Below are 13,126 nucleotides of genomic sequence, written 5' to 3'. Positions count from 1 at the left end.
ATTTATTTAAAAACTGCTTTAAATGACTGTCCAGTAATAAGCTCATATAACTTTCTATTTAATATTTGAATGAAATACAGATAGAAATGCCATATTACCTGGTAGAAAATGGTGAAGATCATAAGACATGCCATTAAGATAAACTCAGCTTAAAGATGTACTAGGATCTTAACAACATGGGGTCAGTAGGGAGAGAAAAGAAGATAGAACTAGCTAGAGAAGGGATTGAGTGCATTTTGGAAAACTGATTTGGCTCTAGGGCTTATCTTTTAGAAAGTGGTCAGTAATTCCATGGTCAACATTTAGAGAAGCATGAGTGCATGATTAATCCCAACAGGCATCAAGACCCCTTGGACTTTCATCAAAAAGAATACAAATGATATTTATTTATTCAGAAAATACCAGTGGGCAGCAGGCACATAGGGATATAGAAAAGAATAGATACAGACTTTATTCTGAAGACCACAGTCTAGTAGGGAGGAAACACTTGACAATCAACTTAATCCTCTCTACTCCTCCATATTAAATTATGTTTTTTCATTTGAGCGATTTCTCAGGAATCCATGTGGGATTTCAGGAAGCAGGTGCTACTAAAAGTCAGAAGGAACTTGACTATGTCAGGACCCTGACTTCTGGAATTTGAAGAAGGAACCTTTTTTTAGGGAGTGTTACCAATGATAATCAGCAACCAGGTAGGCACTGTGGTAGATATCACAAATATAAAGTCTTATTTAATCCTCATAACAATTTTTTGAGCTATGTATTTTGAAGATGGGAAAATCATAGTTCACGATGTGAAGTAATTTTTCCAGTGTTCTATGATGTGTAAGTTCCAGAGTCTGATATCTTCACTGAATTTGGTGTTCCTGTCATGAGAAACTATCCCAATATCAGTAAGTCAGAAAGTTCCTCAGGTATAAAATAAGTTCCAGACATTTATGCAATCAGGTAAAACAGATTTTCACAGTTATGTTGGTTTATGTGGAAATGTAAGATGCTTACAGAGATGCTAGCTTATTAGAACCTGTGGAAAATTGGAACCTAAATTAGAGGGGATAGGTAGAAGATACAGAAGATTAAGGTCAACCAAGGTGTAAATCATAAGAGAAATAAAAGAAAATTAATGTTTTTCCCCTAAGTACATAGTTGTTATATGGAACATATGATGCTAAATCTCAGTAACATCATAATAAAATATGTAGCACAACGAGCCAGAAATTATATTAAGACAGCATATTAAAAAGGATCCAATATTTAAATATTTAGAATATAGACTCAATGTACCAAATTTTATTTAACTAATACCTTTTAATTGGCATTTAAGTTGTTTCCTATTGAATTTTTTAACTTGAGACTTAATAAGGATGTTGAAAGTTTTTCTTAAAAGTAACTGAACAAATTTGAATGAAATCTTTTAAAATATGCTATCAATTATATCTAAATGTATCTCTTTAACTCCTTTTCTCCAGATTTATCTCTTTTCAATAAAATTCCAAATCAGTTTCTGGTCTTTCCTTAATATGTGTGTGTGTGTATATATATATATATATATATACACACACACACATACATACATGTGTATATACACATACATACATGTGTATATACACACACATACATACATATATGTATTTCCTAGTTTTGTTACCCTTGTCCTTTTCTGTGTATCCCATAAGGTCTTATTGGACTTCAGTTTGTTGTAGAATAATTATATTCATTAATTATATATTCTATTAATTATATTAATTAATATGATGAATTAAACATATTAATTATATTCATATTCATTAATTGTATATTCAGTAATTATATTCATATTTATGTCTACATATGCAGAATAATTATATTCATATTTATGTCTACTATACATACATACATACATACATATGGCAGTTTTTACTTCCTGTATCAGTACTTGCTTGAATTTAAGGATAATCTTTTCTTCTTCCTTTCTCTTCCTCTTCTTCCTCTTTCTCTTCCTCTTCCTCCTTTGCTTCCTCCTCTCCTCCCTCTTCTTCCTCCCCCCTCCTCCTCCTGCTCTTCTCCTTCATCCCTCCTCCTCCTCCTCCTCCTCCTTCCTCCTTCTCCTCCTCTTCCTTCTTCCCCCTTCCTCCTCCTGGACAAAATCTGGCTGCATCCCACAGGCTACAGTGCAGCGGCACAATCTTAGCTCACTGCAACCTCTGCCTCCCAAGTTCAAGTGATTCTCATGCCTCAGCCTACTGAGTAGCTAGAACTGCAGGTGTGCGCTACCATATCTGGCTATTTTTGTATGTTTTGTAGAGACGGGATTTCAGCATATTTCCCAGGCTGGTCTTGCACTCATGATCTCAAGCAATCCGCCTTCCTTGGTCTCTCAAACTGCTGTGATTACACACATGAGCCACCAGGCCCAGCCAAGCATAGCCTCTAATTATACTTCAACATGCTTTGCAAAATGCTCACTGCATGATTTACATATTAATACCAGGAATTCATTTTTTGTCTGTCTTTCTGAATGTATATGTGTCTGACTTACTCTTCCTTCCTACTACTGAACTATTTGCTATTAAAGATACTGGTTTTGCAAAAGGGATGAAAATAAAAATCCATTTCCCATTGGACCGTGTCATGGTTTTTCTCATGTAACACTTTTAATTATCTCCTAGGACTAATATTACTTTTTAAGTATTTTGTACTATTTTCCTATGGGGTGCAGTAGGGGAATAGTACACAGATAGGCACATCAAGCTTCTTTCCCCAATTTGTTATAATCCCAAGATGGATATTTCTTAAACTTACGTGGGGATTTCCTTTCCCTGGACTGGAATGATATGTGGATGACTTGAAGGCTGAAAAGTTTGGTGCCCATTTTAAACTTACATAAATACATATTTTAAAGACATCTTTTTAAAGCCTCAAGGAGAGGGATGGGGAAAAGGATCACCACTATTCATTCATATAGCTCCTTTAGCGAAACAATAGCCCTCAGCAAAACACTATCCTTACAAGGAAGTTTAATTATCATGTTTTGTTACTCAACAGTGACCCAAGTGATTTATCAAAGTATTCTGTTCAGGCTTATGTAGTACTTTCTTTGAGATAAACTCTTGTAGATAATGTTTTCAGATGGAATAGAGGGAATCATGCTTGGAACAATAGAATAAACAGAAAATAAGTTGGAACCGATTATCTTACTTTTTTGTTGTTGTTCGTTTGTTTGAGACAGAGTCTTACCCCATCACCCATGCTGGAGTGCAATGGTGCAATCTCAGCTCACTGCAACCTCCACCTCCTGAGTACAAGCAATTCACCTGCCTCAGCCTGCTGAGTAGCTGGATTACAGGCACACGCCACCGCACCCGGCTAATTTTTTGTATCTTTAGTAGAGATGAGATTTTACCATGCTGACCAGGCTGGTCTCAAACTGCTGACCTGGTGATCTGCCCACCTCGGCCTCCCAAAGTGCAGGGATTACAGTCGTGAGCCACTGCGCCTGGCCCTAGATAATGTTTACTCAATCTTCTTTCTTACTGATGTTTCAGTGTTCCTCACCAACTGGCGGTACATGTAACAGTCTGGCTTGTTCCTTCACCTGGTCTGCCCATACCAATGATCACATCTATAGGACCTGCACCTTACTATACAGTGAGGAAGTCAGTATCATGGACTAAGGACACATTATTTCTTTCTTGGCTCTATATTAGAGCTAAAGATGAAAAGAGATCTATTAGAGATAGAATGTGGCATTTGTTATCCTGTTTAAATATTGGCTTTAACAATGAAGTAACAATGTTACTAGTTAATGATTCAAAAAATGCTGTTCTGTCTTCCTTGCAAAAATATTAGAAAGATAAACTTGGGAAAATAATCAGGAATTAACTATATTTCTCTTTCATTAAAACTTAATCATTGCTGCCTAAATTGTTTTCCATGTCCAAATACATTAGCAGATAGTAGCAATTACCATGGAATGAGAGGAGATCCATGCCAATCCTTGAAGGTGTAAACTCTGGTTTAAGCCCCCCTCTAAGTTGCACCATAAACAGCTATGAGCTGGGGTAAGAAGGTAACTTGAGCAAAGATCTGTTTCTCCTTCTGTGAAAACTGCCATTTAAATGGTCAAAGGAATTTAAAATAGGTAAAAAATGCATAAAAGCCAAAATAAAGGAAGATGCCATTCATATTTTAGATACCTCGAGGAATTTCTAGAGTTGGTTGAAAGAAGGTATGGCTCAAATCCATCCTTCCTGATAAAGATGCCCAGCATTATAGCAGTAAATGAAAGAGATTCTGGCAAAATCCCACTAACAGCCCTAACAGGCGAGCACTAAAGGTGAGAAGAGACATTAGAGATAAAATGTGTCATTTGTTATCTCTTTTTAAGCTATAAATCTATAGCAGGGATCAGCAAACTTTTTCTGTAAAGGGCCAGATAGTAAATACTTTGGGCTTTGCTGACCATGTGGTCTCTGTTGCAACAATTCATCTTTGCCATTTTAGCATAAAAGCAGCCTTAGATGATACAATGAGCGTGGCTATGTTGCAATACAACTTTATTTATGGAGACTGAGATTTGAATTTCATACAATTTTTGTGTGTCATAAAATGTTCTTCTTCTTTTGATTTTTTTCCAACCATTTAAAATATTTTCTTAGCTTGCAAGCCATACAAAAATAGGTGGCAAGCAAGATTTGACCCACCTGTTGTAGTCTGCCAATCCCTAACCTACAGCATTAAAAAGAAGCTTGGTGTAGTGGCCCCAAGGCATATGGAATATCTCAGGAAGCACTGTAAAAGGCATGGTACACAGCAGCACAAGAATAAGACCAGTGATAGTTACATGGTTTGCCTGGCATGGAAACACAGTCAAATGCAAAGCTGGGAAAAGAATCTATTGCACAATAACTTCAGCAAACATACACACACATTTCAAAATTATTTCTGAAAAACACTCTACCCAGGAGAAAGGCAAGATAAATATACAAATAGGCAGAAAAATGCACATGCTATCTATTAAAAAAGAAATAGAAATACATATATGAAAAGTTTCAACCTCATTAGAAATAAAAGGAGAGTACATTGAAACAGACTGATGCCATTTTTTACCTATTAAATTGACACAAATTAAATAGAACATTATTATCTGGAAAGACCCCTAGGGACATGGTCACTCTCATATTGCTATGGTGGTCTATAGTGTCATATCCTTCAAACAGCCATTCTATTGACAGCAATTTATCCTATTGAAATGAACAGTGATATAACATAGAGATTTAAGTGTAAGAATATGCATTATTGCAGTGCTACTTATTATGAAAAAATAGTTGAATCAATTAAATGTTTAATAGTAGAGAATTGGTTAAATATGGTCCATCCTATATGATAGAACATGATGTGGCCAATAAAATCATTTACAGTTTTTATTTAACATGAGAAACTGTTTATGATTTATTGTAGGTGAAACAAGCAGGTCACAAACAATATATAGAGTATGATCCCAGGCATGTAAAAATTTTGTGGTGTGTGGGTATGTAGCATGTGGTATGTAGTAGGTGAGTGTATATGTTTATAAAGCAATGAACAAAGATTGGGTGGATATACACTAATAATTTAATAGTAGTATTCTCTGTGTGTGGGACCATCTTACAGAGAGATCCCTATAAAGATTATTGTTCTGCATTTTATAAAACAGATTCATATGGTATGTATTCTTTTGACATGTGAGTGGTGCCTCCTCCTGCCAACCACACACAGCAATGCTGCCAGCCCAAATACCCATTCCCAATTGCTGTGTACTACCTGCATGTGTAGTCCTAGCTGGGTGTGGTCCAGCTTTTTTCTGCCTCAACACAGAAAGCTAAAAGAAGCAGGTTCAAGGTCAGTATGGGATCAGAAGCCAGAGGGTCTAGATGATATATCCCAACATGTAGGACTGAAGCTGTGAAAAAGAGGAGTGTGAAGCCAAATTCCAAGCAGATACTACTGCAATGAATTATTCACTTACTCTTTTAACAAATATTTCTTGAATTCTTTCCTTTGGCAAGATGCCAGGGGAGGATATAATGCCCCAAGGTAATTTAAACAATTCCCTGACTGCTGAATTCCAAGCCTCAATAAATTGTTCACACAGACAAATAGCAGCAGGGCTTTCTCTGATGAATAAAAACAAAGTAATGTCTTTGCTGTTTAAAAAAAGAAACAAAGAAAAAACACCTAAGTGACATCCAACTTATCAGATGTAGCCTCAAGTTTGCATGGCAAACGATTATTTAACATAATGAGAGAACTCCAATGGTCTCATCCATCCTGTATGGGCTGATTTTAGAAGACAATAAACAGTGATAATTGTAAAACTTAATGGAATGGAATGGAATGAACGAGACGCCAAGAAACATTCTCAGTCTTCATTTATTGCTCTTGCAACAGACTTTGAGTTAGGGCCAATTCATTTGTACCAGATATGATGGCTGTTGACAAACTTTAACAGGAGTTTCTTATTTCTGCTTGAGTCATTTGTCTACAATTCATCTCCCTACTTCTACTCCGACTCCATTCTCTAGATTTTTCTCAAAACATGGTTCTGTTCACACCAGCCCTTAGTCCAACTCATCAATAGATGATCATGGTCTACAGCATCCAACTTCGTTATTATTTCTGCCTACCTTTATCTTGCAGTTCACCCTTTTACATGTCCTGTAGCCTGAGAGGACATGTAACATACAAGATATCATCTTTCTTCACTACTTTGTCCACATACACTCCCATTTCTCATTTATTGCTATAACCTCTATGGAATGTCCTATTACCTATCTCTTCATTTCAGAACCCTAAGTAACCAACAGGCCTGTGATGAAATTTGAACCCAGTTCAGGTCAACAGATATTTAAGGAGTGTCCAGGCTTGTATCAAATAGTAATGATGGGCCCTGGTGATTCCAAGCCTCAATAAATTTTTCACACAGACAAACAGCAGCAGGGCTTTCTCTGATGAATAAAAACAGAGTAATATCTTTGTTGTTTTAAAAAGAAACAAAGAAAAAACACCTAAGTAATATCCGGCTTATTGGATGAAATAATGAGACAGGTCCTTCTTGAGAGACGTGTACAATCTAGATAGAGAGACATGGGCAGAGCATATCCAGGTGGCAGAGAAGTATCATCCTGACCCCACAGCACAGAGTGATGCAATGGCAGGTGCTTTAGAAGCTCAGGAAGGGTGCACCTTGCTCAGCCTGGCTGAAGATGTTGCTGGAAGGAAGTATCAGGGTTTGGTGCCAGATTAGAAGTTATCCATGGTACGAAAGTAGAGAGGGATATTGTCATGGGCAAGAGGAACATGAACAAAGATTGGAACCTTCTGTGACACCTGTTCAGCCTCCTTTTATGTTTCATTACATTTTTTGTTGTTGCTTTTACACTGTTGCAATACTAACCATAATCAAACTTATATTTTAGTTTCTTGATTACAGTTATTATTTATTGGTATCTGGTAATTTCCAGGCACTGCCCTAAGTCCCACCAAAAGTTGCCTAATTTAATCCTCCCCACAAGCTTAAGAGGCAGGCACTATGGTCATGCTCATTATGTGGATGAGGAAACTGCAGCTCAGAGAAGTAAATTACTTAAAGTCCTACAGCTATTTTACTGTGCACAACCACAGGATAGAGTGCTCGATAAATGGTATCTAGGGTTCTGCAGACAGAGATTCTGATCTAGTAAGTTTCAGTTGGGACTTGTATGTGTTTTTTGTCAAATCACTAAGGTGATTGGGAACCATATTTAAAAGAGCACTGTTCAGGAGGAAGAGACCTGGGGCTTATACCCAGACATGTCAGCTTCCAGAACCTGTTTCTAGACTTGCCTGCTCTTGGAGAGGAGGAACAGATTACTAACTGTTGAATCTTACAGAGTCACTGACAACACAGTCTTGCATGCCATAAATGTTAAACAAAAAATTGACTCATTGCTGGAATTAGAGATTCTCAGATTTTTGAAAGAAGACAACTTTACCTCTCAGTAATGAAATAATTTTGCTTTTATTGCTAATTGATATTTGCCTTAATGACAAAGTTAAAAGTTATTATGATCCCTAGTTTTCTCCAAATTGGATATTCCAAAATTATCATTTCCCTTTATTCTGTCAATAACTTTCTACATATATTTTCAATGCATTTGTCCCACTGAACTAGTGATATTCCTAAAACATAAATCTGGCTATATCAGTACATTGCTTAAACCTCTTCAATAACATCTCATCTCTAAAAGGCAATGGCTGCTATGTTTAGCCTGAGGTCAAATGTTATCTGAAATCTCACCCCATATCCCTCTCCAGCCTTTTTGCTCACTATTCCCACCTTTACACAATGTGTACTAGCACTGAAAACTATATTTAGTTTCTCAAATTTGTGAAACTGTCTCTTGCCTCTTTGTTTACTCTTTCTCTGACTGGGATGATCTTCCCAGATTTAACCATCGGACAAATGCCCATTCCTCCTTTAAGACATAATTCAAATGTCTCTTTCTCTGTGCCTAATTCATTGATCCTCTTAGGCAGAAATGTTTTTTCTTTCTTTGTTCCGTATGTCCCTTATGGCACGTTTTGTTTATAAGCCTGTAGTCTCTATTAAAGTATGAACTCGTTGAGAGAATTCTGTCCTTACCTCCGCATTATCACTGTCTAATATAATGCTTGGCACAAAAGGTTCAGTTGTTTTTTGTTGAGTAGATTAATAGATGAGTGAAAGAATGAGTCAAGGAATTAAAGGATGTGTGAATGAATGAAGATATCTGTCTTCCCATCTAACATCTAATCCATCAGGAAATTTATTAACTCTACTTTTAAAATATTTCCAGAACCTTATTATTTTTCACCATCTCCATTGCCACCTCCAAGCCACCCTAACCCCCAGCCAAGATTTCTCTAGTAGCCTCCTAATTGTTCTCTGCGCGTGGATCCTTGATCACCTCTAAAGTCTGTCTACTCCCAACATGGCAGGTAGATTTACTCTTTAAGAGTAGAAATCAGATTAAAACTCATCTTTGGTTTTTACTTCATGTAGAACAAACAGCTTAAGTCCTTCCAGTGGTTTATAGGCTTTATATAACTACAGCCTCCCCTTTCAGCCTTCAGCTCTGCCCCTCGTACTTTCTAATCCCATTTCTTACCACTCTTCCTACCAATTTCTACCTCTCTTGCTCACTCTACTCCACCACACTGGCCTCCCTGCTGTGCCCCATCTAGTAGGCATGCTTCCATCCATCATAAGACCTTTGCATTAGCAGTTCCTGCTGCCCCAAATGCTCTTTGCTCATTGTCAGAATGGCCCACTCACCTACGTCCTTCAAGTCTGTGCTCAAATTGCACTTTCTTGACTACTCTGTCATATTGTCCTCCTGATTGCCATTTTTTCTTGATTCTTATCATCTGATATTATATAGCTTAATTATTCATTATGATTATTATTTATGGTCTGACTCTGCTAGAATGTAAGCCTTTTAGAGAGTTGGGCTATTTTGTTCATTAATTATTAATATAGCAATATATTAGAATTATATATTCTAATTGGCTGGGCAATGACTGGAATATAGTAGTCACTAAGTAAATATATTTTGAATGAATAAATGAATGCATGACTACTCTCAAATGTAAGCTTCTTAAATGACCTTATAAAATTTTATTATTGCATTCCCTAGCCCAAATACAGTGTCTGCCACTTAGTAGGTACTCCATAAGTGCTTGTTGAGTAGATGAATGCACATAAAATGGATTTCAATGGATCACATTTGAGGGGAAATAAAAGCATGCCAGTTAATAATCAGCATAGTTTATTTAAAATCTCTTAGTGTTTATTTTAACAAAAACCTTCTTGGAATTCCAGCACTGAAATAGGATGTCATGGAGGTCGTTGTGGTTTTTGTAGCTATGACCTTTACCATCATTCTCAGAATGGGAGGGGGAGTGTGCATCCAGGCCTTAATTAATCCAGCGCTGGGACTGGAGTGATGTGCTGACCAAAATAAAAAAATAAAAGTCAGGAAAACTTACGGACCAGCTTCCCCAAAATAACCTTGCAATTGTTCCTGAGTATACCAGAAACTCTAATTTGCGCAGCGTTTGGGCTCTTCTCAATTGACTCAGCATGCTTTTAGCTAACGTCAACTGCTTAACAAATCTGAAAGTTTCCCACGAGAACCTTCCATTAAGTTTTTATTCTGCCAAGCTACAGAAAAGGAAAGGCCTGTGTTTTGCAAATACTGAAAACAGCTTTAACTATACTCAATTTTTGCAGACTCATGGGTAAATTTTTTAATCAAGCACTACTTTATGTGATCTGATTTTTTATCAAAATATAATGTCTAACAGGCGGGCTATTTTGGACTCAGTCTCTGCCAGGTGGTGTGAAATAATGACAGATGATCATGGTGCCTATATACAAATGGTCACAGGTCATCCTGCCTGACCTGTGGTTCAGACTAGCCTTCATAGAAACCCATGTCCAAACTACACCTACTGCTATGATTGAAGGTGGGTGTTTTCAGAATTGCTTGGCTCCACAAAGCTGCTGCTTTTGAATTATTTGGAATTGTGGCTTGATTGACAAGCTTCATAGAACAGAGATTTAATAGCCAAGTAAATAGCTCTACCAGGTTCATGCATGAACTCTTGAGCTTGGCAATTATTTTAAAGCACTAGTAAACACATAATCTTGTACAAGACATAACTTCAGTCCTGGAAAGTATGATTTAAAAAGATTCATCTTTATATTCATACTGCAGAGTAGTTTCCAGCTTAAGTCCGTTACTTGTAAAGATTTAGGAATACATTTAAAATACATTTTAGAATTAGTGAAGGAAAAATATTATTTTTTAAAATAGAAGTGATTCCTTTTTTAAGATACTATAACAGTAATAAGATGCTTTTTTCTTACTTCAGCTTGCAGGAAACTCAGAGATGTCCTTTACTGTGGTAATTATCTATTAGCCTAAGTGGCTAAAATATTTGTTTCCCCTTTTCCTTTATGGTTTTTGAAACTCTATTTCTGTCTTACTATATTTTCCAGAATCATACTGTCTTTTAATTTCAAGGTAGTTTTAGAAATAAGTTTGGTATAAATATAACAATAAAAATTAATAGACTGGGCGCAGTGGCTCACACCTCTAATCCCAGCACTTTGGGAGGCCGAGGCAGGAGGATCATGAGATCAAGAGATCGAGACCATCCTGGCCAACATGATGGAACACCATCTCTACTAAAAATACGAAAGTTAGCCAGGCATGGTTGTGCACACCTGTAATCTCAGCCACTCAGGAGGCTGAGGCAGGAGAACTGCTTGAACCCAGGAGGCAGAGGTTGAAGTGAGCCAAGATTGCGCCACTGCACTCCAGCCTGGTGACTGAGTGAGACTCCGTCTCAAAAAAAAAAAAAAAAAAAAAAAAAATTAATAGATTGGGCGTAGTTCACTTCTTCAGTTCAATTTCCTACTGGAAACAATATAGCAAAATCTTTACTTTTGGCACTAAAAATATATTTTGCGCATGTGTTTAATATGACAAGTTGAAATGAAAATAATTCTTTCCTTTCTATAAAAGCATTTATTCCATACCTGTTTTCTGCATGCAAGACACTGGGCTTAATGATGGGTTAAGAAATAATAAAGGCAAGTCTAGATTGGGAAACAGACACTAGGATTGGCAGCTACCAAACAGTGCGATGATTCCATTTATATGAAATGTCCACAGTCAGATAATCTGAAGAAACAGAGGACAGAATAGTGGTTGCCAGGGGCTGGCAGCAGTGGGAAATAAGGAGTGACTGCTTAGTGGGTATGGGTTTTCCTCTGGGGGTGATGAAAATCTTCTGGAACTAGATAGTGTTGATGGCTGTATAATATCATAAATGTGCTAAATGTCACTAGTGGTACGTTTTATATTAAGTGTCTTTTCTACAATAAAATTTTTAAAAATTAAAACAATAAACAAACAAGACTCTGATGTAGAGAGGATAACTAATTCATTTTGACACTTCATGGCCTTCACCATGATTTTGAAGGATAAATGAACCCCAGCACTGTGTAGTAGCTCTTCTCTGTAGGTCAGAAATCACACTGGGAACCACTGTCCTCAAACTGACATTTCTAAATACAATGAGAATAAGGAGTTTCCAGGCTGGTAAGTGCCAGTGAAAGTTACTTATTCATTCATTCAACAAATATTTACTGAGTGTTACTATGTGTTAGTCGCTGTATTAGGTGCTGGGGACAAATGCTGAGCAACACCAGGCATGGGTGCTCTCTCGAGGACCACCATCTGCTAAAGCTGACCACACATCAATGCTGTGAAGGAAGGAAATGCATAGTGAAGAAGTTTGGCCTAATCATAGGTTTTGTACAAGGGTTAGGGAAGATTATCCAGAGGAAGAAACCATTGACCTGAGTTTTGGAGGATGACTAGAAGCAAGAAGGAAACTGGGGCCTAGGGAGAGGAAACACATTGAGCTTGCCAGGAAGGAAGGCTCATGTGTGTAAAGAAGAAACAATAAGAAATGAGGGGAAGACGGATATCATAAGGCTTGAGGAGAAGGCAGGGAACAACCCACATGGGACATTTGAAGGACTGCAAGGCCCTGGAGCAGGGCTGGTGGGGTGATGTCGTGAGACCATGGGCGACATGGTAGACCTTTTAGATTACCATCATGGGCAAGAAACAGATCAAGGAGGAAACAGTAGCTAAGAGGACAGTGTGAATGACATTAAGAAGGCTAATAATATGTAACTTGATGACAGATTGCACCAAGGGTTGTAGAGGAAAAGGTGGAAGACAGAAAGTGCTCCAGAAGCAAGCAATTTAGCAGGGGAGGTGGAGCACACTTACTGACTTACTCAGGAAGTATCAGCATAGCCTTTTCATCAGTGGCTCTCATGCAAGAGTTGCTCTTATGCTTTTTGGAGCTGTAATTCGTAATGAACAGTAGATCTACATGTCAATGATGGCTACACATTTTTGTAATTTATTAAAATATATATTAACTCTCCAGGAAAGGGTACATCGTTCACTTATCCTTGCCAATACTTTGCGTTCTTTTTAGCTGTAAGAGTGAAATAATAAGAGAGCAAAGAAAGCTACCAGTTACTGAGTACGTCGCTACA

Source organism: Cebus imitator, unplaced genomic scaffold (genome assembly GCF_001604975.1).
Source record: "Cebus imitator isolate Cc_AM_T3 unplaced genomic scaffold, Cebus_imitator-1.0 Scaffold163, whole genome shotgun sequence".
Taxonomy (NCBI): Eukaryota; Metazoa; Chordata; class Mammalia; order Primates; family Cebidae; genus Cebus; species Cebus imitator.
This window is presented reverse-complemented; position numbering follows the sequence as displayed.